The sequence below is a fragment of the Fundulus heteroclitus genome, unplaced genomic scaffold (genome assembly GCF_011125445.2).
Source record: "Fundulus heteroclitus isolate FHET01 unplaced genomic scaffold, MU-UCD_Fhet_4.1 scaffold_705, whole genome shotgun sequence".
In the NCBI taxonomy this organism is placed as follows: Eukaryota; Metazoa; Chordata; class Actinopteri; order Cyprinodontiformes; family Fundulidae; genus Fundulus; species Fundulus heteroclitus.
Window position 1 is genome coordinate 19309 of NW_023397149.1, and position 23440 is coordinate 42748.

The 23440-nt window shown below is 42.3% G+C and overlaps 38 non-coding genes across 38 annotated transcripts; all 38 read right to left on the minus strand.

The window, feature by feature from the left end:
• Positions 1 to 300: 300 nt before the first annotated feature.
• trnaf-gaa lies at positions 301 to 373 on the minus strand. Its single transcript has one exon. It is a non-coding gene; the product is annotated as a tRNA-Phe (tRNA).
• A 443-nt stretch (positions 374 to 816) lies between these two features.
• On the minus strand, positions 817 to 889 carry trnaf-gaa. The gene has a single exon. It is a non-coding gene; the product is annotated as a tRNA-Phe (tRNA).
• A 443-nt stretch (positions 890 to 1332) lies between these two features.
• Positions 1333 to 1405, minus strand: trnaf-gaa. The gene has a single exon. It is a non-coding gene; the product is annotated as a tRNA-Phe (tRNA).
• A 443-nt stretch (positions 1406 to 1848) lies between these two features.
• Positions 1849 to 1921, minus strand: trnaf-gaa. The gene has a single exon. It is a non-coding gene; the product is annotated as a tRNA-Phe (tRNA).
• Positions 1922 to 2364: 443 nt separating this feature from the next.
• Positions 2365 to 2437, minus strand: trnaf-gaa. Its single transcript has one exon. It is a non-coding gene; the product is annotated as a tRNA-Phe (tRNA).
• Positions 2438 to 2880: 443 nt separating this feature from the next.
• trnaf-gaa lies at positions 2881 to 2953 on the minus strand. Its single transcript has one exon. It is a non-coding gene; the product is annotated as a tRNA-Phe (tRNA).
• A 443-nt stretch (positions 2954 to 3396) lies between these two features.
• trnaf-gaa lies at positions 3397 to 3469 on the minus strand. The gene has a single exon. It is a non-coding gene; the product is annotated as a tRNA-Phe (tRNA).
• Positions 3470 to 3912: 443 nt separating this feature from the next.
• Positions 3913 to 3985, minus strand: trnaf-gaa. Its single transcript has one exon. It is a non-coding gene; the product is annotated as a tRNA-Phe (tRNA).
• A 443-nt stretch (positions 3986 to 4428) lies between these two features.
• On the minus strand, positions 4429 to 4501 carry trnaf-gaa. The gene has a single exon. It is a non-coding gene; the product is annotated as a tRNA-Phe (tRNA).
• A 443-nt stretch (positions 4502 to 4944) lies between these two features.
• Positions 4945 to 5017, minus strand: trnaf-gaa. The gene has a single exon. It is a non-coding gene; the product is annotated as a tRNA-Phe (tRNA).
• A 443-nt stretch (positions 5018 to 5460) lies between these two features.
• trnaf-gaa lies at positions 5461 to 5533 on the minus strand. The gene has a single exon. It is a non-coding gene; the product is annotated as a tRNA-Phe (tRNA).
• Positions 5534 to 5977: 444 nt separating this feature from the next.
• On the minus strand, positions 5978 to 6050 carry trnaf-gaa. The gene has a single exon. It is a non-coding gene; the product is annotated as a tRNA-Phe (tRNA).
• A 443-nt stretch (positions 6051 to 6493) lies between these two features.
• Positions 6494 to 6566, minus strand: trnaf-gaa. Its single transcript has one exon. It is a non-coding gene; the product is annotated as a tRNA-Phe (tRNA).
• Positions 6567 to 7009: 443 nt separating this feature from the next.
• On the minus strand, positions 7010 to 7082 carry trnaf-gaa. Its single transcript has one exon. It is a non-coding gene; the product is annotated as a tRNA-Phe (tRNA).
• A 444-nt stretch (positions 7083 to 7526) lies between these two features.
• Positions 7527 to 7599, minus strand: trnaf-gaa. The gene has a single exon. It is a non-coding gene; the product is annotated as a tRNA-Phe (tRNA).
• A 443-nt stretch (positions 7600 to 8042) lies between these two features.
• trnaf-gaa lies at positions 8043 to 8115 on the minus strand. Its single transcript has one exon. It is a non-coding gene; the product is annotated as a tRNA-Phe (tRNA).
• Positions 8116 to 8558: 443 nt separating this feature from the next.
• Positions 8559 to 8631, minus strand: trnaf-gaa. Its single transcript has one exon. It is a non-coding gene; the product is annotated as a tRNA-Phe (tRNA).
• Positions 8632 to 9074: 443 nt separating this feature from the next.
• Positions 9075 to 9147, minus strand: trnaf-gaa. Its single transcript has one exon. It is a non-coding gene; the product is annotated as a tRNA-Phe (tRNA).
• Positions 9148 to 9590: 443 nt separating this feature from the next.
• On the minus strand, positions 9591 to 9663 carry trnaf-gaa. Its single transcript has one exon. It is a non-coding gene; the product is annotated as a tRNA-Phe (tRNA).
• Positions 9664 to 10106: 443 nt separating this feature from the next.
• Positions 10107 to 10179, minus strand: trnaf-gaa. The gene has a single exon. It is a non-coding gene; the product is annotated as a tRNA-Phe (tRNA).
• Positions 10180 to 10622: 443 nt separating this feature from the next.
• On the minus strand, positions 10623 to 10695 carry trnaf-gaa. The gene has a single exon. It is a non-coding gene; the product is annotated as a tRNA-Phe (tRNA).
• Positions 10696 to 11138: 443 nt separating this feature from the next.
• On the minus strand, positions 11139 to 11211 carry trnaf-gaa. Its single transcript has one exon. It is a non-coding gene; the product is annotated as a tRNA-Phe (tRNA).
• A 443-nt stretch (positions 11212 to 11654) lies between these two features.
• Positions 11655 to 11727, minus strand: trnaf-gaa. Its single transcript has one exon. It is a non-coding gene; the product is annotated as a tRNA-Phe (tRNA).
• A 443-nt stretch (positions 11728 to 12170) lies between these two features.
• Positions 12171 to 12243, minus strand: trnaf-gaa. Its single transcript has one exon. It is a non-coding gene; the product is annotated as a tRNA-Phe (tRNA).
• Positions 12244 to 12686: 443 nt separating this feature from the next.
• On the minus strand, positions 12687 to 12759 carry trnaf-gaa. The gene has a single exon. It is a non-coding gene; the product is annotated as a tRNA-Phe (tRNA).
• Positions 12760 to 13202: 443 nt separating this feature from the next.
• On the minus strand, positions 13203 to 13275 carry trnaf-gaa. The gene has a single exon. It is a non-coding gene; the product is annotated as a tRNA-Phe (tRNA).
• A 443-nt stretch (positions 13276 to 13718) lies between these two features.
• Positions 13719 to 13791, minus strand: trnaf-gaa. Its single transcript has one exon. It is a non-coding gene; the product is annotated as a tRNA-Phe (tRNA).
• Positions 13792 to 14234: 443 nt separating this feature from the next.
• On the minus strand, positions 14235 to 14307 carry trnaf-gaa. Its single transcript has one exon. It is a non-coding gene; the product is annotated as a tRNA-Phe (tRNA).
• A 442-nt stretch (positions 14308 to 14749) lies between these two features.
• On the minus strand, positions 14750 to 14823 carry trnaf-gaa. Its single transcript has one exon. It is a non-coding gene; the product is annotated as a tRNA-Phe (tRNA).
• Positions 14824 to 15270: 447 nt separating this feature from the next.
• On the minus strand, positions 15271 to 15344 carry trnaf-gaa. Its single transcript has one exon. It is a non-coding gene; the product is annotated as a tRNA-Phe (tRNA).
• Positions 15345 to 15786: 442 nt separating this feature from the next.
• trnaf-gaa lies at positions 15787 to 15859 on the minus strand. Its single transcript has one exon. It is a non-coding gene; the product is annotated as a tRNA-Phe (tRNA).
• Positions 15860 to 16302: 443 nt separating this feature from the next.
• On the minus strand, positions 16303 to 16375 carry trnaf-gaa. The gene has a single exon. It is a non-coding gene; the product is annotated as a tRNA-Phe (tRNA).
• A 443-nt stretch (positions 16376 to 16818) lies between these two features.
• trnaf-gaa lies at positions 16819 to 16892 on the minus strand. Its single transcript has one exon. It is a non-coding gene; the product is annotated as a tRNA-Phe (tRNA).
• Positions 16893 to 17335: 443 nt separating this feature from the next.
• trnaf-gaa lies at positions 17336 to 17408 on the minus strand. Its single transcript has one exon. It is a non-coding gene; the product is annotated as a tRNA-Phe (tRNA).
• A 441-nt stretch (positions 17409 to 17849) lies between these two features.
• trnaf-gaa lies at positions 17850 to 17922 on the minus strand. The gene has a single exon. It is a non-coding gene; the product is annotated as a tRNA-Phe (tRNA).
• A 443-nt stretch (positions 17923 to 18365) lies between these two features.
• Positions 18366 to 18438, minus strand: trnaf-gaa. The gene has a single exon. It is a non-coding gene; the product is annotated as a tRNA-Phe (tRNA).
• Positions 18439 to 18882: 444 nt separating this feature from the next.
• On the minus strand, positions 18883 to 18955 carry trnaf-gaa. The gene has a single exon. It is a non-coding gene; the product is annotated as a tRNA-Phe (tRNA).
• A 447-nt stretch (positions 18956 to 19402) lies between these two features.
• On the minus strand, positions 19403 to 19475 carry trnaf-gaa. The gene has a single exon. It is a non-coding gene; the product is annotated as a tRNA-Phe (tRNA).
• Between the last annotated feature and the right edge of the window lie 3965 nt (positions 19476 to 23440).

The window sequence follows — 23440 nt, forward strand, 5'->3', positions numbered from 1 at the left end:
TTCCCCCCATTTAACTGTGACTGAGATGATGGTACTAGCCAGACATTTTGAAGAGGCTTGATAAAAGTAGTTGTTTGAAGGGGACATTTTAGGGTGTTCTGTTCAACAGACAACAAAATGTCATGAGTTTTGTGTTTTGCAGATAGTTTGAGGTGCTCCTAAAAATCTTTAGAAGCAAGTTTTAAGCACTGATGTTAAAGCTGATCAAGGTACTTTGAAGAGACAGCAACCAACCAAAAGTCACTTTTGCCACAGAGGGAAGAGTTCTTCCATTGAGAACTGCCGGAGACTCAGGCATTGTGCCGAAACCCGGGATTGAACCAGGGACCTTCAGATCTTCAGTCTGACGCTCTCCCAACTGAGCTATTTCGGCACCCGTGTGTGTGAGTAAAACACACAGGGTTGCTGGAAATGCAGCTCGCTGGCATTATCAATACAGAATGATCAGTATTAAAGCATGTTGAAAGTTACAGTTTGACATATTGGCCCCAGATATGTAAAGCAATGGTGTACTTTTTCCCCCCATTTAACTGTGACTGAGATGATGGTACTAGCCAGACATTTTGAAGAGGCTTGATAAAAGTAGTTGTTTGAAGGGGACATTTTAGGGTGTTCTGTTCAACAGACAACAAAATGTCATGAGTTTTGTGTTTTGCAGATAGTTTGAGGTGCTCCTAAAAATCTTTAGAAGCAAGTTTTAAGCACTGATGTTAAAGCTGATCAAGGTACTTTGAAGAGACAGCAACCAACCAAAAGTCACTTTTGCCACAGAGGGAAGAGTTCTTCCATTGAGAACTGCCGGAGACTCAGGCATTGTGCCGAAACCCGGGATTGAACCAGGGACCTTCAGATCTTCAGTCTGACGCTCTCCCAACTGAGCTATTTCGGCACCCGTGTGTGTGAGTAAAACACACAGGGTTGCTGGAAATGCAGCTCGCTGGCATTATCAATACAGAATGATCAGTATTAAAGCATGTTGAAAGTTACAGTTTGACATATTGGCCCCAGATATGTAAAGCAATGGTGTACTTTTTCCCCCCATTTAACTGTGACTGAGATGATGGTACTAGCCAGACATTTTGAAGAGGCTTGATAAAAGTAGTTGTTTGAAGGGGACATTTTAGGGTGTTCTGTTCAACAGACAACAAAATGTCATGAGTTTTGTGTTTTGCAGATAGTTTGAGGTGCTCCTAAAAATCTTTAGAAGCAAGTTTTAAGCACTGATGTTAAAGCTGATCAAGGTACTTTGAAGAGACAGCAACCAACCAAAAGTCACTTTTGCCACAGAGGGAAGAGTTCTTCCATTGAGAACTGCCGGAGACTCAGGCATTGTGCCGAAACCCGGGATTGAACCAGGGACCTTCAGATCTTCAGTCTGACGCTCTCCCAACTGAGCTATTTCGGCGCCCGTGTGTGTGAGTAAAACACACAGGGTTGCTGGAAATGCAGCTCGCTGGCATTATCAATACAGAATGATCAGTATTAAAGCATGTTGAAAGTTACAGTTTGACATATTGGCCCCAGATATGTAAAGCAATGGTGTACTTTTTCCCCCCATTTAACTGTGACTGAGATGATGGTACTAGCCAGACATTTTGAAGAGGCTTGATAAAAGTAGTTGTTTGAAGGGGACATTTTAGGGTGTTCTGTTCAACAGACAACAAAATGTCATGAGTTTTGTGTTTTGCAGATAGTTTGAGGTGCTCCTAAAAATCTTTAGAAGCAAGTTTTAAGCACTGATGTTAAAGCTGATCAAGGTACTTTGAAGAGACAGCAACCAACCAAAAGTCACTTTTGCCACAGAGGGAAGAGTTCTTCCATTGAGAACTGCCGGAGACTCAGGCATTGTGCCGAAACCCGGGATTGAACCAGGGACCTTCAGATCTTCAGTCTGACGCTCTCCCAACTGAGCTATTTCGGCACCCGTGTGTGTGAGTAAAACACACAGGGTTGCTGGAAATGCAGCTCGCTGGCATTATCAATACAGAATGATCAGTATTAAAGCATGTTGAAAGTTACAGTTTGACATATTGGCCCCAGATATGTAAAGCAATGGTGTACTTTTTCCCCCCATTTAACTGTGACTGAGATGATGGTACTAGCCAGACATTTTGAAGAGGCTTGATAAAAGTAGTTGTTTGAAGGGGACATTTTAGGGTGTTCTGTTCAACAGACAACAAAATGTCATGAGTTTTGTGTTTTGCAGATAGTTTGAGGTGCTCCTAAAAATCTTTAGAAGCAAGTTTTAAGCACTGATGTTAAAGCTGATCAAGGTACTTTGAAGAGACAGCAACCAACCAAAAGTCACTTTTGCCACAGAGGGAAGAGTTCTTCCATTGAGAACTGCCGGAGACTCAGGCATTGTGCCGAAACCCGGGATTGAACCAGGGACCTTCAGATCTTCAGTCTGACGCTCTCCCAACTGAGCTATTTCGGCACCCGTGTGTGTGAGTAAAACACACAGGGTTGCTGGAAATGCAGCTCGCTGGCATTATCAATACAGAATGATCAGTATTAAAGCATGTTGAAAGTTACAGTTTGACATATTGGCCCCAGATATGTAAAGCAATGGTGTACTTTTTCCCCCCATTTAACTGTGACTGAGATGATGGTACTAGCCAGACATTTTGAAGAGGCTTGATAAAAGTAGTTGTTTGAAGGGGACATTTTAGGGTGTTCTGTTCAACAGACAACAAAATGTCATGAGTTTTGTGTTTTGCAGATAGTTTGAGGTGCTCCTAAAAATCTTTAGAAGCAAGTTTTAAGCACTGATGTTAAAGCTGATCAAGGTACTTTGAAGAGACAGCAACCAACCAAAAGTCACTTTTGCCACAGAGGGAAGAGTTCTTCCATTGAGAACTGCCGGAGACTCAGGCATTGTGCCGAAACCCGGGATTGAACCAGGGACCTTCAGATCTTCAGTCTGACGCTCTCCCAACTGAGCTATTTCGGCGCCCGTGTGTGTGAGTAAAACACACAGGGTTGCTGGAAATGCAGCTCGCTGGCATTATCAATACAGAATGATCAGTATTAAAGCATGTTGAAAGTTACAGTTTGACATATTGGCCCCAGATATGTAAAGCAATGGTGTACTTTTTCCCCCCATTTAACTGTGACTGAGATGATGGTACTAGCCAGACATTTTGAAGAGGCTTGATAAAAGTAGTTGTTTGAAGGGGACATTTTAGGGTGTTCTGTTCAACAGACAACAAAATGTCATGAGTTTTGTGTTTTGCAGATAGTTTGAGGTGCTCCTAAAAATCTTTAGAAGCAAGTTTTAAGCACTGATGTTAAAGCTGATCAAGGTACTTTGAAGAGACAGCAACCAACCAAAAGTCACTTTTGCCACAGAGGGAAGAGTTCTTCCATTGAGAACTGCCGGAGACTCAGGCATTGTGCCGAAACCCGGGATTGAACCAGGGACCTTCAGATCTTCAGTCTGACGCTCTCCCAACTGAGCTATTTCGGCGCCCGTGTGTGTGAGTAAAACACACAGGGTTGCTGGAAATGCAGCTCGCTGGCATTATCAATACAGAATGATCAGTATTAAAGCATGTTGAAAGTTACAGTTTGACATATTGGCCCCAGATATGTAAAGCAATGGTGTACTTTTTCCCCCCATTTAACTGTGACTGAGATGATGGTACTAGCCAGACATTTTGAAGAGGCTTGATAAAAGTAGTTGTTTGAAGGGGACATTTTAGGGTGTTCTGTTCAACAGACAACAAAATGTCATGAGTTTTGTGTTTTGCAGATAGTTTGAGGTGCTCCTAAAAATCTTTAGAAGCAAGTTTTAAGCACTGATGTTAAAGCTGATCAAGGTACTTTGAAGAGACAGCAACCAACCAAAAGTCACTTTTGCCACAGAGGGAAGAGTTCTTCCATTGAGAACTGCCGGAGACTCAGGCATTGTGCCGAAACCCGGGATTGAACCAGGGACCTTCAGATCTTCAGTCTGACGCTCTCCCAACTGAGCTATTTCGGCACCCGTGTGTGTGAGTAAAACACACAGGGTTGCTGGAAATGCAGCTCGCTGGCATTATCAATACAGAATGATCAGTATTAAAGCATGTTGAAAGTTACAGTTTGACATATTGGCCCCAGATATGTAAAGCAATGGTGTACTTTTTCCCCCCATTTAACTGTGACTGAGATGATGGTACTAGCCAGACATTTTGAAGAGGCTTGATAAAAGTAGTTGTTTGAAGGGGACATTTTAGGGTGTTCTGTTCAACAGACAACAAAATGTCATGAGTTTTGTGTTTTGCAGATAGTTTGAGGTGCTCCTAAAAATCTTTAGAAGCAAGTTTTAAGCACTGATGTTAAAGCTGATCAAGGTACTTTGAAGAGACAGCAACCAACCAAAAGTCACTTTTGCCACAGAGGGAAGAGTTCTTCCATTGAGAACTGCCGGAGACTCAGGCATTGTGCCGAAACCCGGGATTGAACCAGGGACCTTCAGATCTTCAGTCTGACGCTCTCCCAACTGAGCTATTTCGGCGCCCGTGTGTGTGAGTAAAACACACAGGGTTGCTGGAAATGCAGCTCGCTGGCATTATCAATACAGAATGATCAGTATTAAAGCATGTTGAAAGTTACAGTTTGACATATTGGCCCCAGATATGTAAAGCAATGGTGTACTTTTTCCCCCCATTTAACTGTGACTGAGATGATGGTACTAGCCAGACATTTTGAAGAGGCTTGATAAAAGTAGTTGTTTGAAGGGGACATTTTAGGGTGTTCTGTTCAACAGACAACAAAATGTCATGAGTTTTGTGTTTTGCAGATAGTTTGAGGTGCTCCTAAAAATCTTTAGAAGCAAGTTTTAAGCACTGATGTTAAAGCTGATCAAGGTACTTTGAAGAGACAGCAACCAACCAAAAGTCACTTTTGCCACAGAGGGAAGAGTTCTTCCATTGAGAACTGCCGGAGACTCAGGCATTGTGCCGAAACCCGGGATTGAACCAGGGACCTTCAGATCTTCAGTCTGACGCTCTCCCAACTGAGCTATTTCGGCACCCGTGTGTGTGAGTAAAACACACAGGGTTGCTGGAAATGCAGCTCGCTGGCATTATCAATACAGAATGATCAGTATTAAAGCATGTTGAAAGTTACAGTTTGACATATTGGCCCCAGATATGTAAAGCAATGGTGTACTTTTTCCCCCCATTTAACTGTGACTGAGATGATGGTACTAGCCAGACATTTTGAAGAGGCTTGATAAAAGTAGTTGTTTGAAGGGGACATTTTAGGGTGTTCTGTTCAACAGACAACAAAATGTCATGAGTTTTGTGTTTTGCAGATAGTTTGAGGTGCTCCTAAAAATCTTTAGAAGCAAGTTTTAAGCACTGATGTTAAAGCTGATCAAGGTACTTTGAAGAGACAGCAACCAACCAAAAGTCACTTTTGCCACAGAGGGAAGAGTTCTTCCATTGAGAACTGCCGGAGACTCAGGCATTGTGCCGAAACCCGGGATTGAACCAGGGACCTTCAGATCTTCAGTCTGACGCTCTCCCAACTGAGCTATTTCGGCGCCCGTGTGTGTGAGTAAAACACACAGGGTTGCTGGAAATGCAGCTCGCTGGCATTATCAATACAGAATGATCAGTATTAAAGCATGTTGAAAGTTACAGTTTGACATATTGGCCCCAGATATGTAAAGCAATGGTGTACTTTTTCCCCCCCATTTAACTGTGACTGAGATGATGGTACTAGCCAGACATTTTGAAGAGGCTTGATAAAAGTAGTTGTTTGAAGGGGACATTTTAGGGTGTTCTGTTCAACAGACAACAAAATGTCATGAGTTTTGTGTTTTGCAGATAGTTTGAGGTGCTCCTAAAAATCTTTAGAAGCAAGTTTTAAGCACTGATGTTAAAGCTGATCAAGGTACTTTGAAGAGACAGCAACCAACCAAAAGTCACTTTTGCCACAGAGGGAAGAGTTCTTCCATTGAGAACTGCCGGAGACTCAGGCATTGTGCCGAAACCCGGGATTGAACCAGGGACCTTCAGATCTTCAGTCTGACGCTCTCCCAACTGAGCTATTTCGGCGCCCGTGTGTGTGAGTAAAACACACAGGGTTGCTGGAAATGCAGCTCGCTGGCATTATCAATACAGAATGATCAGTATTAAAGCATGTTGAAAGTTACAGTTTGACATATTGGCCCCAGATATGTAAAGCAATGGTGTACTTTTTCCCCCCATTTAACTGTGACTGAGATGATGGTACTAGCCAGACATTTTGAAGAGGCTTGATAAAAGTAGTTGTTTGAAGGGGACATTTTAGGGTGTTCTGTTCAACAGACAACAAAATGTCATGAGTTTTGTGTTTTGCAGATAGTTTGAGGTGCTCCTAAAAATCTTTAGAAGCAAGTTTTAAGCACTGATGTTAAAGCTGATCAAGGTACTTTGAAGAGACAGCAACCAACCAAAAGTCACTTTTGCCACAGAGGGAAGAGTTCTTCCATTGAGAACTGCCGGAGACTCAGGCATTGTGCCGAAACCCGGGATTGAACCAGGGACCTTCAGATCTTCAGTCTGACGCTCTCCCAACTGAGCTATTTCGGCACCCGTGTGTGTGAGTAAAACACACAGGGTTGCTGGAAATGCAGCTCGCTGGCATTATCAATACAGAATGATCAGTATTAAAGCATGTTGAAAGTTACAGTTTGACATATTGGCCCCAGATATGTAAAGCAATGGTGTACTTTTTCCCCCCATTTAACTGTGACTGAGATGATGGTACTAGCCAGACATTTTGAAGAGGCTTGATAAAAGTAGTTGTTTGAAGGGGACATTTTAGGGTGTTCTGTTCAACAGACAACAAAATGTCATGAGTTTTGTGTTTTGCAGATAGTTTGAGGTGCTCCTAAAAATCTTTAGAAGCAAGTTTTAAGCACTGATGTTAAAGCTGATCAAGGTACTTTGAAGAGACAGCAACCAACCAAAAGTCACTTTTGCCACAGAGGGAAGAGTTCTTCCATTGAGAACTGCCGGAGACTCAGGCATTGTGCCGAAACCCGGGATTGAACCAGGGACCTTCAGATCTTCAGTCTGACGCTCTCCCAACTGAGCTATTTCGGCGCCCGTGTGTGTGAGTAAAACACACAGGGTTGCTGGAAATGCAGCTCGCTGGCATTATCAATACAGAATGATCAGTATTAAAGCATGTTGAAAGTTACAGTTTGACATATTGGCCCCAGATATGTAAAGCAATGGTGTACTTTTTCCCCCCCATTTAACTGTGACTGAGATGATGGTACTAGCCAGACATTTTGAAGAGGCTTGATAAAAGTAGTTGTTTGAAGGGGACATTTTAGGGTGTTCTGTTCAACAGACAACAAAATGTCATGAGTTTTGTGTTTTGCAGATAGTTTGAGGTGCTCCTAAAAATCTTTAGAAGCAAGTTTTAAGCACTGATGTTAAAGCTGATCAAGGTACTTTGAAGAGACAGCAACCAACCAAAAGTCACTTTTGCCACAGAGGGAAGAGTTCTTCCATTGAGAACTGCCGGAGACTCAGGCATTGTGCCGAAACCCGGGATTGAACCAGGGACCTTCAGATCTTCAGTCTGACGCTCTCCCAACTGAGCTATTTCGGCACCCGTGTGTGTGAGTAAAACACACAGGGTTGCTGGAAATGCAGCTCGCTGGCATTATCAATACAGAATGATCAGTATTAAAGCATGTTGAAAGTTACAGTTTGACATATTGGCCCCAGATATGTAAAGCAATGGTGTACTTTTTCCCCCCATTTAACTGTGACTGAGATGATGGTACTAGCCAGACATTTTGAAGAGGCTTGATAAAAGTAGTTGTTTGAAGGGGACATTTTAGGGTGTTCTGTTCAACAGACAACAAAATGTCATGAGTTTTGTGTTTTGCAGATAGTTTGAGGTGCTCCTAAAAATCTTTAGAAGCAAGTTTTAAGCACTGATGTTAAAGCTGATCAAGGTACTTTGAAGAGACAGCAACCAACCAAAAGTCACTTTTGCCACAGAGGGAAGAGTTCTTCCATTGAGAACTGCCGGAGACTCAGGCATTGTGCCGAAACCCGGGATTGAACCAGGGACCTTCAGATCTTCAGTCTGACGCTCTCCCAACTGAGCTATTTCGGCACCCGTGTGTGTGAGTAAAACACACAGGGTTGCTGGAAATGCAGCTCGCTGGCATTATCAATACAGAATGATCAGTATTAAAGCATGTTGAAAGTTACAGTTTGACATATTGGCCCCAGATATGTAAAGCAATGGTGTACTTTTTCCCCCCATTTAACTGTGACTGAGATGATGGTACTAGCCAGACATTTTGAAGAGGCTTGATAAAAGTAGTTGTTTGAAGGGGACATTTTAGGGTGTTCTGTTCAACAGACAACAAAATGTCATGAGTTTTGTGTTTTGCAGATAGTTTGAGGTGCTCCTAAAAATCTTTAGAAGCAAGTTTTAAGCACTGATGTTAAAGCTGATCAAGGTACTTTGAAGAGACAGCAACCAACCAAAAGTCACTTTTGCCACAGAGGGAAGAGTTCTTCCATTGAGAACTGCCGGAGACTCAGGCATTGTGCCGAAACCCGGGATTGAACCAGGGACCTTCAGATCTTCAGTCTGACGCTCTCCCAACTGAGCTATTTCGGCGCCCGTGTGTGTGAGTAAAACACACAGGGTTGCTGGAAATGCAGCTCGCTGGCATTATCAATACAGAATGATCAGTATTAAAGCATGTTGAAAGTTACAGTTTGACATATTGGCCCCAGATATGTAAAGCAATGGTGTACTTTTTCCCCCCATTTAACTGTGACTGAGATGATGGTACTAGCCAGACATTTTGAAGAGGCTTGATAAAAGTAGTTGTTTGAAGGGGACATTTTAGGGTGTTCTGTTCAACAGACAACAAAATGTCATGAGTTTTGTGTTTTGCAGATAGTTTGAGGTGCTCCTAAAAATCTTTAGAAGCAAGTTTTAAGCACTGATGTTAAAGCTGATCAAGGTACTTTGAAGAGACAGCAACCAACCAAAAGTCACTTTTGCCACAGAGGGAAGAGTTCTTCCATTGAGAACTGCCGGAGACTCAGGCATTGTGCCGAAACCCGGGATTGAACCAGGGACCTTCAGATCTTCAGTCTGACGCTCTCCCAACTGAGCTATTTCGGCGCCCGTGTGTGTGAGTAAAACACACAGGGTTGCTGGAAATGCAGCTCGCTGGCATTATCAATACAGAATGATCAGTATTAAAGCATGTTGAAAGTTACAGTTTGACATATTGGCCCCAGATATGTAAAGCAATGGTGTACTTTTTCCCCCCATTTAACTGTGACTGAGATGATGGTACTAGCCAGACATTTTGAAGAGGCTTGATAAAAGTAGTTGTTTGAAGGGGACATTTTAGGGTGTTCTGTTCAACAGACAACAAAATGTCATGAGTTTTGTGTTTTGCAGATAGTTTGAGGTGCTCCTAAAAATCTTTAGAAGCAAGTTTTAAGCACTGATGTTAAAGCTGATCAAGGTACTTTGAAGAGACAGCAACCAACCAAAAGTCACTTTTGCCACAGAGGGAAGAGTTCTTCCATTGAGAACTGCCGGAGACTCAGGCATTGTGCCGAAACCCGGGATTGAACCAGGGACCTTCAGATCTTCAGTCTGACGCTCTCCCAACTGAGCTATTTCGGCGCCCGTGTGTGTGAGTAAAACACACAGGGTTGCTGGAAATGCAGCTCGCTGGCATTATCAATACAGAATGATCAGTATTAAAGCATGTTGAAAGTTACAGTTTGACATATTGGCCCCAGATATGTAAAGCAATGGTGTACTTTTTCCCCCCATTTAACTGTGACTGAGATGATGGTACTAGCCAGACATTTTGAAGAGGCTTGATAAAAGTAGTTGTTTGAAGGGGACATTTTAGGGTGTTCTGTTCAACAGACAACAAAATGTCATGAGTTTTGTGTTTTGCAGATAGTTTGAGGTGCTCCTAAAAATCTTTAGAAGCAAGTTTTAAGCACTGATGTTAAAGCTGATCAAGGTACTTTGAAGAGACAGCAACCAACCAAAAGTCACTTTTGCCACAGAGGGAAGAGTTCTTCCATTGAGAACTGCCGGAGACTCAGGCATTGTGCCGAAACCCGGGATTGAACCAGGGACCTTCAGATCTTCAGTCTGACGCTCTCCCAACTGAGCTATTTCGGCGCCCGTGTGTGTGAGTAAAACACACAGGGTTGCTGGAAATGCAGCTCGCTGGCATTATCAATACAGAATGATCAGTATTAAAGCATGTTGAAAGTTACAGTTTGACATATTGGCCCCAGATATGTAAAGCAATGGTGTACTTTTTCCCCCCATTTAACTGTGACTGAGATGATGGTACTAGCCAGACATTTTGAAGAGGCTTGATAAAAGTAGTTGTTTGAAGGGGACATTTTAGGGTGTTCTGTTCAACAGACAACAAAATGTCATGAGTTTTGTGTTTTGCAGATAGTTTGAGGTGCTCCTAAAAATCTTTAGAAGCAAGTTTTAAGCACTGATGTTAAAGCTGATCAAGGTACTTTGAAGAGACAGCAACCAACCAAAAGTCACTTTTGCCACAGAGGGAAGAGTTCTTCCATTGAGAACTGCCGGAGACTCAGGCATTGTGCCGAAACCCGGGATTGAACCAGGGACCTTCAGATCTTCAGTCTGACGCTCTCCCAACTGAGCTATTTCGGCACCCGTGTGTGTGAGTAAAACACACAGGGTTGCTGGAAATGCAGCTCGCTGGCATTATCAATACAGAATGATCAGTATTAAAGCATGTTGAAAGTTACAGTTTGACATATTGGCCCCAGATATGTAAAGCAATGGTGTACTTTTTCCCCCCATTTAACTGTGACTGAGATGATGGTACTAGCCAGACATTTTGAAGAGGCTTGATAAAAGTAGTTGTTTGAAGGGGACATTTTAGGGTGTTCTGTTCAACAGACAACAAAATGTCATGAGTTTTGTGTTTTGCAGATAGTTTGAGGTGCTCCTAAAAATCTTTAGAAGCAAGTTTTAAGCACTGATGTTAAAGCTGATCAAGGTACTTTGAAGAGACAGCAACCAACCAAAAGTCACTTTTGCCACAGAGGGAAGAGTTCTTCCATTGAGAACTGCCGGAGACTCAGGCATTGTGCCGAAACCCGGGATTGAACCAGGGACCTTCAGATCTTCAGTCTGACGCTCTCCCAACTGAGCTATTTCGGCACCCGTGTGTGTGAGTAAAACACACAGGGTTGCTGGAAATGCAGCTCGCTGGCATTATCAATACAGAATGATCAGTATTAAAGCATGTTGAAAGTTACAGTTTGACATATTGGCCCCAGATATGTAAAGCAATGGTGTACTTTTTCCCCCCATTTAACTGTGACTGAGATGATGGTACTAGCCAGACATTTTGAAGAGGCTTGATAAAAGTAGTTGTTTGAAGGGGACATTTTAGGGTGTTCTGTTCAACAGACAACAAAATGTCATGAGTTTTGTGTTTTGCAGATAGTTTGAGGTGCTCCTAAAAATCTTTAGAAGCAAGTTTTAAGCACTGATGTTAAAGCTGATCAAGGTACTTTGAAGAGACAGCAACCAACCAAAAGTCACTTTTGCCACAGAGGGAAGAGTTCTTCCATTGAGAACTGCCGGAGACTCAGGCATTGTGCCGAAACCCGGGATTGAACCAGGGACCTTCAGATCTTCAGTCTGACGCTCTCCCAACTGAGCTATTTCGGCACCCGTGTGTGTGAGTAAAACACACAGGGTTGCTGGAAATGCAGCTCGCTGGCATTATCAATACAGAATGATCAGTATTAAAGCATGTTGAAAGTTACAGTTTGACATATTGGCCCCAGATATGTAAAGCAATGGTGTACTTTTTCCCCCCATTTAACTGTGACTGAGATGATGGTACTAGCCAGACATTTTGAAGAGGCTTGATAAAAGTAGTTGTTTGAAGGGGACATTTTAGGGTGTTCTGTTCAACAGACAACAAAATGTCATGAGTTTTGTGTTTTGCAGATAGTTTGAGGTGCTCCTAAAAATCTTTAGAAGCAAGTTTTAAGCACTGATGTTAAAGCTGATCAAGGTACTTTGAAGAGACAGCAACCAACCAAAAGTCACTTTTGCCACAGAGGGAAGAGTTCTTCCATTGAGAACTGCCGGAGACTCAGGCATTGTGCCGAAACCCGGGATTGAACCAGGGACCTTCAGATCTTCAGTCTGACGCTCTCCCAACTGAGCTATTTCGGCGCCCGTGTGTGTGAGTAAAACACACAGGGTTGCTGGAAATGCAGCTCGCTGGCATTATCAATACAGAATGATCAGTATTAAAGCATGTTGAAAGTTACAGTTTGACATATTGGCCCCAGATATGTAAAGCAATGGTGTACTTTTTCCCCCCATTTAACTGTGACTGAGATGATGGTACTAGCCAGACATTTTGAAGAGGCTTGATAAAAGTAGTTGTTTGAAGGGGACATTTTAGGGTGTTCTGTTCAACAGACAACAAAATGTCATGAGTTTTGTGTTTTGCAGATAGTTTGAGGTGCTCCTAAAAATCTTTAGAAGCAAGTTTTAAGCACTGATGTTAAAGCTGATCAAGGTACTTTGAAGAGACAGCAACCAACCAAAAGTCACTTTTGCCACAGAGGGAAGAGTTCTTCCATTGAGAACTGCCGGAGACTCAGGCATTGTGCCGAAACCCGGGATTGAACCAGGGACCTTCAGATCTTCAGTCTGACGCTCTCCCAACTGAGCTATTTCGGCGCCCGTGTGTGTGAGTAAAACACACAGGGTTGCTGGAAATGCAGCTCGCTGGCATTATCAATACAGAATGATCAGTATTAAAGCATGTTGAAAGTTACAGTTTGACATATTGGCCCCAGATATGTAAAGCAATGGTGTACTTTTTCCCCCCATTTAACTGTGACTGAGATGATGGTACTAGCCAGACATTTTGAAGAGGCTTGATAAAAGTAGTTGTTTGAAGGGGACATTTTAGGGTGTTCTGTTCAACAGACAACAAAATGTCATGAGTTTTGTGTTTTGCAGATAGTTTGAGGTGCTCCTAAAAATCTTTAGAAGCAAGTTTTAAGCACTGATGTTAAAGCTGATCAAGGTACTTTGAAGAGACAGCAACCAACCAAAAGTCACTTTTGCCACAGAGGGAAGAGTTCTTCCATTGAGAACTGCCGGAGACTCAGGCATTGTGCCGAAACCCGGGATTGAACCAGGGACCTTCAGATCTTCAGTCTGACGCTCTCCCAACTGAGCTATTTCGGCACCCGTGTGTGTGAGTAAAACACACAGGGTTGCTGGAAATGCAGCTCGCTGGCATTATCAATACAGAATGATCAGTATTAAAGCATGTTGAAAGTTACAGTTTGACATATTGGCCCCAGATATGTAAAGCAATGGTGTACTTTTTCCCCCCATTTAACTGTGACTGAGATGATGGTACTAGCCAGACATTTTGAAGAGGCTTGATAAAAGTAGTTGTTTGAAGGGGACATTTTAGGGTGTTCTGTTCAACAGACAACAAAATGTCATGAGTTTTGTGTTTTGCAGATAGTTTGAGGTGCTCCTAAAAATCTTTAGAAGCAAGTTTTAAGCACTGATGTTAAAGCTGATCAAGGTACTTTGAAGAGACAGCAACCAACCAAAAGTCACTTTTGCCACAGAGGGAAGAGTTCTTCCATTGAGAACTGCCGGAGACTCAGGCATTGTGCCGAAACCCGGGATTGAACCAGGGACCTTCAGATCTTCAGTCTGACGCTCTCCCAACTGAGCTATTTCGGCGCCCGTGTGTGTGAGTAAAACACACAGGGTTGCTGGAAATGCAGCTCGCTGGCATTATCAATACAGAATGATCAGTATTAAAGCATGTTGAAAGTTACAGTTTGACATATTGGCCCCAGATATGTAAGCAATGGTGTACTTTTTCCCCCCATTTAACTGTGACTGAGATGATGGTACTAGCCAGACATTTTGAAGAGGCTTGATAAAAGTAGTTGTTTGAAGGGGACATTTTAGGGTGTTCTGTTCAACAGACAACAAAATGTCATGAGTTTTGTGTTTTGCAGATAGTTTGAGGTGCTCCTAAAAATCTTTAGAAGCAAGTTTTAAGCACTGATGTTAAAGCTGATCAAGGTACTTTGAAGAGACAGCAACCAACCAAAAGTCACTTTTGCCACAGAGGGAAGAGTTTCTTCCATTGAGAACTGCCGGAGACTCAGGCATTGTGCCGAAACCCGGGATTGAACCAGGGACCTTCAGATCTTCAGTCTGACGCTCTCCCAACTGAGCTATTTCGGCGCCCGTGTGTGTGAGTAAAACACACAGGGTTGCTGGAAATGCAGCTCGCTGGCATTATCAATACAGAATGATCAGTATTAAAGCATGTTGAAAGTTACAGTTTGACATATTGGCCCCAGATATGTAAAGCAATGGTGTACTTTTTCCCCCCATTTAACTGTGACTGAGATGATGGTACTAGCCAGACATTTTGAAGAGGCTTGATAAAAGTAGTTGTTTGAAGGGGACATTTTAGGGTGTTCTGTTCAACAGACAACAAAATGTCATGAGTTTTGTGTTTTGCAGATAGTTTGAGGTGCTCCTAAAAATCTTTAGAAGCAAGTTTTAAGCACTGATGTTAAAGCTGATCAAGGTACTTTGAAGAGACAGCAACCAACCAAAGTCACTTTTGCCACAGAGGGAAGAGTTCTTCCATTGAGAACTGCCGGAGACTCAGGCATTGTGCCGAAACCCGGGATTGAACCAGGGACCTTCAGATCTTCAGTCTGACAGCTCTCCCAACTGAGCTATTTCGGCGCCCGTGTGTGTGAGTAAAACACACAGGGTTGCTGGAAATGCAGCTCGCTGGCATTATCAATACAGAATGATCAGTATTAAAGCATGTTGATGAAAGTTACAGTTTGACATATTGGCCCCAGATATGTAAAGCAATGGTGTACTTTTTCCCCCCCATTTAACTGTGACTGAGATGATGGTACTAGCCAGACATTTTGAAGAGGCTTTGATAAAAGTAGTTGTTTGAAGGGGACATTTTAGGGTGTTCTGTTCAACAGACAACAAAATGTCATGAGTTTTGTGTTTTGCAGATAGTTTGAGGTGCTCCTAAAATCTTTAGAAGCAAGTTTTAAGCACTGATGTTAAAGCTGATCAAGGTACTTTGAAGAGACAGCAACCAACCAAAAGTCACTTTTGCCACAGAGGGAAGAGTTCTTCCATTGAGAACTGCCGGAGACTCAGGCATTGTGCCGAAAACCCGGGATTGAACCAGGGACCTTCAGATCTTCAGTCTGACGCTCTCCCAACTGAGCTATTTCGGCGCCCGTGTGTGTGAGTAAAACACACAGGGTTGCTGGAAATGCAGCTCGCTGGCATTATCAATACAGAATGATCAGTATTAAAGCATGTTGAAAGTTACAGTTTGACATATTGGCCCCAGATATGTAAAGCAATGGTGTACTTTTTCCCCCCATTTAACTGTGACTGAGATGATGGTACTAGCCAGACATTTTGAAGAGGCTTGATAAAAGTAGTTGTTTGAAGGGGACATTTTAGGGTGTTCTGTTCAACAGACAACAAAATGTCATGAGTTTTGTGTTTTGCAGATAGTTTGAGGTGCTCCTAAAAATCTTTAGAAGCAAGTTTTAAGCACTGATGTTAAAGCTGATCAAGGTACTTTGAAGAGACAGCAACCAACCAAAGTCACTTTTGCCACAGAGGGAAGAGTTCTTCCATTGAGAACTGCCGGAGACTCAGGCATTGTGCCGAAACCCGGGATTGAACCAGGGACCTTCAGATCTTCAGTCTGACGCTCTCCCAACTGAGCTATTTCGGCGCCCGTGTGTGTGAGTAAAACACACAGGGTTGCTGGAAATGCAGCTCGCTGGCATTATCAATACAGAATGATCAGTATTAAAGCATGTTGAAAGTTACAGTTTGACATATTGGCCCCAGATATGTAAAGCAATGGTGTACTTTTTCCCCCCATTTAACTGTGACTGAGATGATGGTACTAGCCAGACATTTTGAAGAGGCTTGATAAAAGTAGTTGTTTGAAGGGGACATTTTAGGGTGTTCTGTTCAACAGACAACAAAATGTCATGAGTTTTGTGTTTTGCAGATAGTTTGAGGTGCTCCTAAAAATCTTTAGAAGCAAGTTTTAAGCACTGATGTTAAAGCTGATCAAGGTACTTTGAAGAGACAGCAACCAACCAAAAGTCACTTTTGCCACAGAGGGAAGAGTTCTTCCATTGAGAACTGCCGGAGACTCAGGCATTGTGCCGAAACCCGGGATTGAACCAGGGACCTTCAGATCTTCAGTCTGACGCTCTCCCAACTGAGCTATTTCGGCACCCGTGTGTGTGAGTAAAACACACAGGGTTGCTGGAAATGCAGCTCGCTGGCATTATCAATACAGAATGATCAGTATTAAAGCATGTTGAAAGTTACAGTTTGACATATTGGCCCCAGATATGTAAAGCAATGGTGTACTTTCCCCCCCCATTTAACTGTGACTGAGATGATGGTACTAGCCAGACATTTTGAAGAGGCTTGATAAAAGTAGTTGTTTGAAGGGGACATTTTAGGGTGTTCTGTTCAACAGACAACAAAATGTCATGAGTTTTGTGTTTTGCAGATAGTTTGAGGTGCTCCTAAAAATCTTTAGAAGCAAGTTTTAAGCACTGATGTTAAAGCTGATCAAGGTACTTTGAAGAGACAGCAACCAACCAAAAGTCACTTTTGCCACAGAGGGAAGAGTTCTTCCATTGAGAACTGCCGGAGACTCAGGCATTGTGCCGAAAACCCGGGATTGAACCAGGGACCTTCAGATCTTCAGTCTGACGCTCTCCCAACTGAGCTATTTCGGCGCCCGTGTGTGTGAGTAAAACACACAGGGTTGCTGGAAATGCAGCTCGCTGGCATTATCAATACAGAATGATCAGTATTAAAGCATGTTGAAAGTTACAGTTTGACATATTGGCCCCAGATATGTAAAGCAATGGTGTACTTTTCCCCCCCATTTAACTGTGACTGAGATGATGGTACTAGCCAGACATTTTGAAGAGGCTTGATAAAAGTAGTTGTTTGAAGGGGACATTTTAGGGTGTTCTGTTCAACAGACAACAAAATGTCATGAGTTTTGTGTTTTGCAGATAGTTTGAGGTGCTCCTAAAAATCTTTAGAAGCAAGTTTTAAGCACTGATGTTAAAGCTGATCAAGGTACTTTGAAGAGACAGCAACCAACCAAAAGTCACTTTTGCCACAGAGGGAAGAGTTCTTCCATTGAGAACAGCCGGAGACTAAGGCATTGTGCCGAAACCCGGGATTGAACCAGGGACCTTCAGATCTTCAGTCTGACGCTCTCCCAACTGAGCTATTTCGGCGCCGTGTGTGTGAGTAAACACACAGGGTTGCTGGAAATGCAGCTCGCTGGCATTATCAATACAGAATGATCAGTATTAAAGCATGTTGAAAGTTACAGTTTGACATATTGGCCCCAGATATGTAAAGCAATGGTGTACTTTTTCCCCCCATTTAACTGTGACTGAGATGATGGTACTAGCCAGACATTTTGAAGAGGCTTGATAAAAGTAGTTGTTTTAAGGGGACATTTTAGGGTGTTCTGTTCAACAGACAACAAAATGTCATGAGTTTTGTGTTTTGCAGATAGTTTGAGGTGCTCCTAAAAATCTTTAGAAGCAAGTTTTAAGCACTGATGTTAAAGCTGATCAAGGTACTTTGAAGAGACAGCAACCAACCAAAAGTCACTTTTGCCACAGAGGGAAGAGTTCTTCCATTGAGAACTGCCGGAGACTCAGGCATTGTGCCGAAACCCGGGATTGAACCAGGGACCTTCAGAGCTTCAGTCTGACGCTCTCCCAACTGAGCTATTTCGGCGCCCGTGTGTGTGAGTAAAACTCACAGGGTTGCTGGAAATGCAGCTCGCTGGCATTATCAATACAGAATGATCAGTATTAAAGCATGTTGAAAGTTACAGTTTGACATATTGGCCCCAGATATGTAAAGCAATGGTGTACTTTTTCCCCCCATTTAACTGTGACTGAGATGATGGTACTAGCCAGACATTTTGAAGAGGCTTGATAAAAGTAGTTGTTTTAAGGGGACATTTTAGGGTGTTCTGTTCAACAGACAACAAAATGTCATAAGTTTTGTGTTTTGCAGATAGTTTGAGGTGCTCCTAAAAATCTTTAGAAGCAAGTTTTAAGCACTGATGTTAAAGCTGATCAAGGTACTTTGAAGAGACAGCAACCAACCAAAAGTCACTTTTGCCACAGAGGGAAGAGCTCTTCCATTGAGAACTGCCGGAGACTCAGGCATTGTGCCGAAACCCGGGATTGAACCAGGGACCTTCAGATCTTCAGTCTGACGGTCTCCCAACTGAGCTATTTCGGCGCCCGTGTGTGTGAGTAAAACACACAGGGTTGCTGGAAATGCAGCTCGCTGGCATTATCAATACAGAATGATCAGTATTAAAGCATGTTGAAAGTTACAGTTTGACATATTGGCCCCAGATATGTAAAGCAATGGTGTACTTTTTCCCCCCCATTTAACTGTGACTGAGATGATGGTACTAGCCAGACATTTTGAAGAGGCTTGATAAAAGTAGTTGTTTGAAGGGGACATTTTAGGGTGTTCTGTTCAACAGACAACAAAATGTCATGAGTTTTGTGTTTTGCAGATAGTTTGAGGTGCTCCTAAAAATCTTTAGAAGCAAGTTTTAAGCACTGATGTTAAAGCTGATCAAGGTACTTTGAAGAGACAGCAACCAACCAAAAGTCACTTTTGCCACAGAGGGAAGAGTTCTTCCATTGAGAACTGCCGGAGACTCAGGAATTGTGCCAAAACCCGGGATTGAACCAGGGACCTTCAGATCTTCAGTCTGACGCTCTCCCAACTGAGCTATTTCGGCGCCCGTGTGTGTGAGTAAAACACACAGGGTTGCTGGAAATGCAGCTCGCTGGCATTATCAATAACTTACAGAATGATCAGTAATAAAGCATGTTGAAAGTTACAGTTTGACATATTGGCCCTAGATATGTAAAGAAATGGTGTACTTTCCCCCCCATTTACCTGTGACTGAGATGATGGTACTAGCCAGACATTTTGAAGAGGCTTGATAAAAGTAGTTGTTTAAAGGGGACATTTTAGGGTGTACTGTTCAACAGACAACAAAATGTCATGAGTTTTGTGTTTTGCAAATAGTTTGAGGTGCTCCTAAAAATCTTTAGAAGCAAGTTTTAAGCACTGATGTTAAAGCTGATCAAGGTACTTTGAAGAGACAGCAACCAACCAAAAGTCACTTTTGCCACAGAGGGAACAGTTCTTCCATTTAGAGCTGCCGGAGACTCAGGCATTGTGCCGAAATCCGGGATTGAACCAGGGACCTTCAGATCTTCAGTCTGACACTCTCCCAACTGAGCTATTTCGGCGCCAGTGTGTGTGAGTAAAACACACAGGATTGCTGGAAATGCAGCTCGCTGGCATTATCAATACAGAATGATCAGTATTAAAGCATGTTGAAAGTTACAGTTTGACATATTGGCCCCAGATATGTAAAGCAATGGTGTACTTTTTCCCCCCATTTAACTGTGACTGAGATGTTGGTACTAGCCAGACATTTTGAAGAGGCTTGATAAAAGTAGTTGTTTAAAGGGGACATTTTAGGGTGTTCTCTTCAACAGACAACAAAATGTCAAGAGTTTTGTGTTTTGCAGATAGTTTGAGGTCCACTGAGACATTCTTGCATCATAGTAGATCTCAGGTAAGTTTTAATCAGTTTAAGCTCTGAAAAGCTTGTCTCAGCAGCAACCGTAACAGGAAGAGTGGCAGAGATTCTTAAAGCAACCCACATGTTGGGGTACATTTCTGCTAGCTTCTTCTCATGCAGGAAGGCTAAAAGTTCCAAGTTTGTCATATTTGTTAATGGCAATGGTGGGAAATTTAGCATTTCCCTTGTAAGTTCTGCGCCGTCAATGTCCTGCTGGCTGTCCTGGGTCAGAGCAGTACTTAGGGTTTGACACTTCTGCAGCAGCTCTTTTTCTTCTAAGTTGGGGAAATCGAGGAGCACACCATACATGTTATTCACTTCTCCAAGATTCTGAAATCTCTCATCAAGTGAAGAAATGGCAGTATCCATGACTACATTAAAAATTGTGGTTTCCATTTTTTGTAGTGCATCTTGAATGAGCTCATCTGGAGACTCATAGCCAAAGTGAGTTTTGTGGTTCTCAGTCGCTTTATTTCTAGTTCAGTCTCCACATTCATGTCTTCACACATCTCCTTGTCTATTGTCTGTGCATCAGAAAATCCAGTGTTCCTGTACCTGGTGAGGGAATCTGTTGTTTTCCTCAGCAAGTTGACAGCTACGTCAAGCTGACACGTCTTCACTGACATGCTGGATTTTGCAGAGAATGTCATACCATATGGCTGTATAAATGCAAAAGCGAAATGATCCAATATCCTCAGCTAAAGACTGGGCTTCAACTCTCACTATAGGGTCTGTAGTTTTTCCCCTCACCTCCAGAAGAGCCTCTCGGATTTGCCCAGCCTGATACCTTACTGCCTCAACGCTTTTTATCCTGCTTTCCCATCTGGTCTCAGTCCTTGATTTCAGAGTGATTTTCACATATTTTAAGAGGACATCCCACCTTTGGGTGGAGGCTGAGAACACCTTGAATAATTTTGTCAAATACCCAAAGTAGCTAAGGGCATCTGGTGAGCTATTTGCAGCATCAGCTACTACCAGGTTTAAAGTGTGGGCACCACATGGGACATAAAAAGCTCTTGAGTTCAGCTGAAGCAACTTTGCCTGAACACCTTTATTTTTTCCCTTCATATTGGCGCCGTTGTCATAGGACTGGCCTCTGCAGTCCTCAAATGGGATGTTAAGTTCCTCTAGCCTTTTTAGGATTAGAGATGACAAATGTTCTCCAGTTGACTGCTCTGCCACCAGAAAGCCTAAGAAATGCTCTTTTTACTTGAGGAATGTCTTCTTGTGACACTATCCTGACTACGACAGAGAGCTGTTCCTATGACTCAGCTCAGGGGTGCAGTCTAAAATTATGGAGAAATATTTGGAAATTTTGATGTCTGTCACAATGTGTTGTATTATTTTAGAACTGATGGAGTCAATCAGTTCATTTTGAATCGTTTTGCCAAGATAATGTACATGACGGCCAGCTCCACTTTCCACCCTGCTGACATGCTGCTTCATCACTGGATCAAATCTGGCCATGAGCTCCACCTCTTTCAAAAAATGTCCATTATCTGGTTTATTTAATGTGTCTGTGGAGCCCCTAAAACCCATGTTTCTTTGAGCTAAGGACTGAATTATTGCCACCAATCGGTGTGGAACGTCACGCCACTTTTTTCTCTCAGCCTCAGCAAGTGCCATCTCTTGTTTATCTATCGTAATCCCTATTGCAAACCGGACCTCCAAGTCCTTCCATGTTGCCAGGTGAGCATTATGCTCCTGGCTATCCTCATGGACCTCGAGCAAGTGACTTGCATTTTCCCAGTCCTTTAGTCCTTCCCTGTAAAGTTTGTACTCTCTTTTAGAAAAAAGTTTGCAACAGAAGCAGTGCAAGCTATCATCTTTTTTAGAGTACATAAGCCAACTTCTTCTGACTTTTTCTCCATTGATTAAGAGTCTGTTAAAATAGTCATGCTGACACCTTCGTCCGTCTTTTGTTTTAGGGAATGTGAAACTGTTTCCTATTTGAAATGGACCTCTGTGAACCAACTCTGTTCGTACCTTATCAGTTAAAGGATGTGGCCAGTCAGCCGGGTCTACTGGAGCAACAGGAGGAGCAATTGATGCTGCTTCTTCAGTGCTGGGTTGTGCTGCTGAGGTGGAAGCGGCAGGAGGATTTGCACGGGTTTGCATCTGAAGACATAAGAGGAATATGTGACACCAGTCTAATAATAAACACATGATTTCAAGAATAAAGTAAAATTAAAATAAATAACATAAACAAAAAAGAGACGCATGCATGATGTACACTATCGTTTATAATATACAATATAATTTTTGGTTTAGTAATCATTATTTAAAAGCTCGTGTTCTGCTTGGGAGAAAAACTGTGGGCGTTCTTTGGCCATGCTGACCAGCCAATAGCAGCTCTGCTGATCATTGTTTCTACTATAAAAGTATATATCTGCTGAATAAATCTAATATATACACATTTGCCTGAGGATGGCAATAGGGGGCATTTATATCACTATTTTCCAACAACTGGGCCCTTCCAAAACATTAACTGATGTTAAAGTAAGAGATAGCGCTCGCTATTTATTGATTAGCCAACTATGTCATGCTAACAGCTAATGCTATTATCGATCATTGTTCTGCAACAGCAAAATAATATCATTATCATCATCTTTGCTGTAACATTACCCCTGTCTTTGTCAAGTTTTTCCTCCTCTTCTTTTTTTTTTTTCCTCCCCTGGGCACCAGACAGTTTAGGACGCTTTGGCATTATGAGATTTTAGATGCAACAAAGACCGAACACCGATTTGCAGGTAAAATAAGTCAGACTTATTGCCAGCGCCCCCTGGTGGCTATGGGCCTCCACACTGAGCTCTATGGAGTGACATCATAGGTAGACGCGTCGTTGGGCGGGTTCTGCCTCTGCTGCGATGCGTCAGAGCGTCCGCCATGTTAAATGTGGCAAATCTGTAGTTACTCAGTCACTTAAACAGTATCAGAGGGACTTTAATCTCAGAACATACTTTGTATTCGTCATATTTTTTTATTTTTGTAATATTACAAGTTTATTTTCGTATCCCTTTAGCTTCATTCTCCTGAATTTATTATTAATTAAAATAATCTAACCCTGGCCCTATTACTACACACACACACACACACACACACACACCCCATATATATATATATATATATATATATATATATATATATATATATATATATATATATATATATATATATATATATATATATATATATTTATTTATATATATAGTATTTAGAAAGATATAGATATGTATAGACAGCTATAATCTAGACATATAGTTATATATAATCACACATCTATTTATTTGGCTTATTTATAATATTTGGAAATCTATATATGCACATCTATGTCTAAATACAATAGTGTGTACTGTATGCAAGCTAAAACACTTGAAAAAGAATGGCCTTGCACAGTTTTTTCCTAGTGTTGCCACTGTTAGGATATCAACAAGGTCAAGTGGAACGAACTGTTTATCCCAGAACTGCATGGCACACTTAGATGGCACGGACCCAAAAGATTGGCACATATCTATCAGATACCACCCCGGAGGTGACACAGCCTCCCTGCTGATGTCACAGTTTGGACGTGTACCGCCCTTGTATGGGTGTGTCCCGAGATCCCTTTATAATGTTTGTGTGATGAGC